Raw genomic sequence first — 6643 nt, forward strand, 5'->3', positions numbered from 1 at the left:
AATGGGAATCCAATGGGGGAAATCAGCATGGCAAGTTAGTGTACCCAGAACGCCTCATGGTACTGATGATTAATCTAATTTCCGTGCGTCGCAGTCCTAAGTTTACTCCGGGCAATGTAATAACTAACCCTGCCCCCCACAAATGTGACACATAACAAAGACAGTTCCACTGTCACCCCTTTAAAAATGTTTCCGCCTGTTGACATCCATAGGTAATACTTCTGAAAAGTTAACCAGGTAAAACTGGTATGCACTGATCTGGTCCTTGTATTGGTATGACAATGAGGCCAATTCAGGTTGGATCACAGTGACCGATCCAACTCTAAATTTTGAGACAAAGATGCGGGCGTCCGTCCTGCGCATGCCCCCGCACTTTCTGTGGGGGGCCACGGAAAATGCGCTTGCCTCTGTCTGTCAATCAGGTAGAGGCGGCCCCGGGTGGGGGGTGCAACACTCCGTTTCCAGGAAGGAGACGGAGCATTGCAGGGGTCTGGGCGGCGCAAACGGGGGGCGGAGGAGAACAAACGGGCGTGATCATGGCGGCGATCGAGAAGATGGCGGCAGGCCTCCTGCGGCACAGCTAAGCTGAGCCGGCAGGAGGCTTCACTAATTTCTACAAAGAAGCAGAAATTGCGAGGCGATCGCAATTTCTGCTTCATCAAGGGGGGAAGCGGCGGTCAGCATGCTGGGCGACCTTGCCCTGCGATGGGCTGCCCCCAGTATGCTAGGAAAAGGATTGCAAACTCTGCTAAATAGCAGAGTTTACAATACTTACTGAATTAGGCCCAATGTTTGTTAAAACAGCCCAGGACTTACTCCTACAGTGCGATACAAACAGGATGATCGTGCCGGAGTTGACGTCACACGCCCTCCCTGAAAACGCTTGGGAACGCCTACGTTTTTCCTGACACTGCCAAAAAACAGCCAGTTACCACCCCCACCTTCCTGTCAATCAACTTGCGTACACTGGCGATCAAAAAAGACGCCAATTTCATTTTGCAGTTTGGCCTCACACATGCGCATTACGATCCATACGCATGCGCAGTCGATCGATAATCGCCCCCCTTGCGAATTCGCACAACAGCGATCAGGTCTGAATTAGGCCCTATATCAGCCCGTGATAATCACTGATAATCACTGTTTAACCAGGCTGTATTTTATTGCTATACATTAAAATCATGATATAGTATAATAGTGCAAATACTGGTTACATATGGCAAAAAACAGGATTTCAATACCTACCGGTAAATCCTTTTCTCCTAGTCAGTAGAGGATGCTAGGGTCCACTTCAGTACCATGGGGTATAGACGGTTCCACAGGAGCCATGGGCACTTTAAGACTTTTTCAGAGTGTGAACTGGCTCCTCCATCTATGCCCTCCTCCAGACCTCAGTATAGGAACTGTGCCCAGGGAGACGGATATTTCGAGGAAAGAATTTACTTTTAAGTTAACGGTGAGATTCATACCAGCTCACACTTCAACCATGCCGCACACATGGCATTCAACAAAACACATGCCAACGGGCATGAACAGTACAGCAACCGTGCTGAAAACATTTTTAACAAAATAACAACTGCAGGTAATATGCAATGGCCTGGATGCCCAGCATCCTCTACGGACTAGGAGAAAAGGATTTACCGGTAGGTATTAAAATCCTGTTTCTCATACGTCCTAGAGGATGCTGGGGTCCACTTCAGTACCATGGGGTTATACCAAGGCTCCAGTACGGGCGGGAGAGTGCGGATGACCCTGCAGCACCGACTGACCAAACTTGAGGTCCTCATCGGCCAAGGTGTCAAACTTGTAAAACTTAGCAAACGTGTTTGCCCCTGACCAAGTAGCTGCTCGGCAAAGTTGTAACGCCGAGCCCCCCCAGGCAGCCGCCCAGGATGAGCCCACCTTTCTAGTAAAATGGGCATCCACCGAATTCGGTATCGGCAATCCTGCCGTGGAATGAGCGTGCTGAATCGTACCTCTGATCCAGTGCGCAATGGTCTGCTTAGAAGCAGGACACCCAATCTTGTTGGGAGCATACAGGACAAACAGAGCCTCTGTTTTCCATATCCGAGCTGTTCTTGCAATATAAATTTTCAAAGCTCTGACCACATCCAGAGACTTTGACGCAGCGAAGGTGTCAGTAGCCACTGGCACCACAATAGGTTGGTTTATATGGAAAGAAGAAACCACCTTCGGAAGAAATTGCTGACGAGTTCTTAACTCAGCCCTATCTTCATGGAAGATCAAGTAAGGACTCTTGTGAGACAAGGCCCCTAACTCAGACACCCTCCTTGCGGATGCCAAGGCCAACAGCATGACCACTTTCCAAGTGAGAAACTTCAACTCTATCTTCTGTAGAGGTTCAAACTAATCCGATTGAAGGAACTGCAACACCACATTAAGATCCCATGGTGCCACTGGAGGCACAAATGGAGGTTGGATGTGCAGAACCCCTTTCACGAACGTCTGAACTTCTGGAAGGGAGGCCAATAGTTTCTGAAAGAAAGCGGACAAGGCCGAAATCTGGACCTTGATTGAACCCAATCTTAGGCCCGCATCCACACCTGCCTGCAGAAAATGGAGAAAACGTCCTAACTGAAACTCTTCCGTAGGAGCCTTCTTGGATTCACACCAAGACACATACTTTCTCCAAATACGGTGGTAATGTTTAGACATTACTCCTTTCCTGGCCTGAATCAGAGTGGGAATGACTTCTTTGGGAATACCCTTTCGGGCTAGGATCCGGCGCTCAACAGCCATGCCATCAAACGTAGCCACGGTAAGTCTTGATACATGCACGGCCCCTGCTGCAGCAGGTCCTTGTGAAGAGGAAGAGGCCGAGGATCTTCTATGAGCAACTCCTGAAGATCTGGATACCAAGCTCTCCTTGGCCAGTCTGGGACAATGAGGATCGCTCAAACCCCTGTTCTCCTTATGATCTTGAGCACTTTTGGAATTAGTGGAAGTGGAGCAAAGACATACACCGACCAAAACACCCACTGGGTCACCAGTGCATCCACTGCTATTGCTTGAGGGTCTCTCGACCTGGAACAATATCTCTGAAGCTTCTTGTTGAGACGAGATGCCATCATGTCTACTTGAGGAACTCCCCAAAGACCTGACACCTCTGCGAAGACTTCTTGGTGGAGGCCCCATTCTCCTGGATGGAGATCGTGTCTGCTGAGGAAGTCTGCTTCCCAGTTGTCCACTCCCGGAATGAAAATTGCCGACAGAGCTCTTGCATGTCTTTCTGCCCAGAGGAGGATCTTTGTCACCTCTGCCATCGCCGCTCTACTTTTCGTTCCGCCCTGACGGTTTATGTACGCGACTGCTGTTACATTGTTCGACTGGATCTGTACGGGTTGATCTTGAAGAAGATGCCCCACTTGTAGAAGGCCGTTGTAAATGGCTCTCAACTCCAAAACGTTTATGTAAAGACAGGTTTCCTGACTTGACCATATTCCTTGGAAGCTTTCTCCCTGTGTGACTGCACCCCAGCCTCGGAGACTTGCATCCGTGGTTACTAGGACCCAGTTTACTAGGACCCAGTCCTGAATCCCGAACCTGCGTCCCTCTAGTAGGTGAGAACTGTGTAGCCACCACAGGAGCGAAATTCTGGCTTTGGATGACAGGATTATCTTCCTGTGCATGTGTAGTTGGGATCCGGACCACTTGTCCAACATGTCCCACTGGAATACTCTGGCATGGAATCGGCCAAACTGTATGGCCTCATAGGCCGCTACCATCTTCCCCAACACCCGAATGCATTGATGAATCGACACTCTTGTTGGTTTCAGAATTTGTTTGACCATTCTCTGGATTTCCAGAGCCTTTTCTACTGGAAGAAATACCCTCTGTATTTCTGTGTCCAGTATCATCCCCAGAAAAGACAATCTTGTCGTCGGTTCCAATTGTAACTTTGGAAAACGTATGATCCATCCGTGATGTTGAAGTACTGTCAGGGAGAGTGCTATGTTCTGCACCAACTTTTCCCTGGATCTCACTTTTATCAGGAGATCTTCCAGGTCAGAAATTATATTGACTCCTTGTTGTCGAAGGAGGACCATCATCTCCTGCCATCACCTTGGTGAAAACCCTCAGTGCCGTGGAAGGTCCGAATGGCAACGTATGAAATTGGTAATGACAATTCTGTATTGCGAATCTCAGATAAGCTTGATGTGAAGGATAAATGGGAACGTGTAAGTAGGCATCTTTTATGTCTACTGACACCATGATGTCCCCCTCCTCCAGACCGGAAACCACTGCCCTCAGGGATTCCATCTTGAACTAGAACCTTTGCAGGTAGAGATTCAGAGTATACAGATTTAGAATCGGTATGACCGAGCCGTCTGGCTTCGGAACCACGAATAGGGTTGCAATAAACCCTTCTCCTTGTTGTAACAAGGGAACAAGAACAAAAACGTGATCCTGACACAATTTTGTATTGCTGCTGTCACCACTTCCCTGTCTGGGATAGGAGCTGGTAAGGTCGATTTGAAAATATGGCCTGGGGAAATGTCTTGAAACTCCAGTTTGTACCCGTGGGGCTCTATTTGTATGACCCATGGGTCTAGGCCAGATTGAACCCAGAACTGACTGAAGAGTTTCAGACGTGCCCCCACCTGAGCGGACTCCCGCAAGGGAGCCCCAGCGTCATGCTGAAGATTTGGCAGGAGCAGAGATTGATTTCTGCTACTGTGATCCTGGAGACGCTGTGGACTTTATTTCCTTTTTTGTAATTTTTGGGCCGAAATGACTGCATCTGAGAGTGATGTGTCTTTTTTGCCGGCGCAGGAGCAATAGGCAAGAATGTCGACTTACCTGCGGTAGCCGCAGAAACTAAAGCATCCAGCCCATCTCCAAATAAGGACTCACCTTAATACGGGAGAGCCTCCATATTCCTTTCGGAATCTGCGTCAGCCTTCCATTGGCGAATCCACAACGCCCTCCGTGCTGAGATTGCCATGGTAGCAGCTCTTGATCATAGACTCCAATTTGCGGTCGGCCGGCTCCTTAAGTGAAGCCGTCCCCGGCGCAGGGAGAAACACCTTTTTCCCTTAACCGTGACAGGGCACTGTCTAAAAGGGTGTAGTATGGTATGCCGGTGGCCGGGCTCCCGGCGACCAGCATACTGGCGCCAGGAGCCCGACCGCTGGCATACCGACAGCGTGGCAAGCGCAAATGAGCCCCTTGCGGGCTTGCTGCGCTCGCCACGCTATTTATTCACCCTCCAGGGGGGTCGTGGACCCCCACGAGGGAGAATATGTGTCGGTATGCCGGGTGTTGGGATTCCGGCGCCGGTATACTGTGCGCCGGGATCCCGACATTCTCCATACTGAAGACCACCCGTCTTAATTGGGGGGGTGACTCCCACCTTTTCCTGTCCTCTGCATGGAAAAAGCTAAGCTGCCTGACTTCTTTTGGGAATCTGAAATTTATTTTCGGGTTAAACCAGACTCCCTCCAAGAGACTGTTCAGCTCATGAGGTGGAGGGAAAGTTACATTACTTCTTTACTAAAGTAAGCCTGCTCCTGTGGTAAAGGAGGGGGCCCCGTAACTTCTAATACCTCCTTTATAGCTAAAAACAGGTTTTGAATGTTTTTCGCTAACTTAGGACCTATTCCCCTGGAATCACTAGTGTTGACACAGGAATCAGCGTTCGCGTCGGTATCAGTTCATACTACTTGTGCAAAAGTTTATGTGACCCAGAGTGGTCCCCTGTGGATGAAAAGCAGAACTATTAAAAATCACATCTTCAACAGATTATTTTCAGTTTTCTGCATGAGACTCAGATTTATCCAATCTCTTACTGATATGATTCACACTAACACGTAAATCTTTCACCCAGTCAGGCTCTTGGTGTCACATTACAACTCTGTGTCCCTAACATGGCTCCCACAGAGGGAGAGCTCCCTGCCTCAGACATGTGACACACGTGCACAATCACACCACAGACACTCCAGGGCTTATAGGGGACAGACCCACAGTAAAATCTGTCAGACGGACACAGAAAAAACATTGCCAGTCCACAACTCAGCGCTTAAATAAAAAAATCCCTGTGTCAAGTACTTTGTACACAGAAACATAGAAACATAGAATTTGACAGAGGGCTAGATGCATCATCGCTTGGAAAGTGATAAAATGGAGAGTGAAAAAGTACCAGCCAGTCAGGTCCTAACTACCATGTCACAGGCTGTGTTTGCAAAATGGCAGTTAGGAGCTGATTGGCTGGTACTTTTTCACTCTCTATTTTATCACTTTCCAAGCGATGATGCATCTAGCCCATTGACTTTCGGCTCTATATATATTGTCAATAATAGGTTATAATACCACAATATACACTCCCCCCCCTTTTGCACTCTGATACTAAAATCATAAGTTGAGAGGAGGATCAGCGTTTCTTCCCTTGCTTTTTGCTGGAAGAAAATGGCGCTGAGCAGTGTGCTGGCTGCCTGAGGAAGAAGCCCCGCCTCTTGCAATGGCGCGTTTTTCCTCAGCAAACATGAGGTAATATTTATACTGGCGGGGGTGTAAGATTGTGCCACGGCATAATATGCTACTTTTGCCAGTGTAAGAGTAGGTTTTCATGCTGCCCAGGGCGCCCCCCGCGCCCTGCACCCTGCTGTGCGCTGTGTATGGGTAGCAT

This window comes from Pseudophryne corroboree, chromosome 7 (genome assembly GCF_028390025.1).
Source record: "Pseudophryne corroboree isolate aPseCor3 chromosome 7, aPseCor3.hap2, whole genome shotgun sequence".
Lineage (NCBI taxonomy): Eukaryota > Metazoa > Chordata > Amphibia > Anura > Myobatrachidae > Pseudophryne > Pseudophryne corroboree.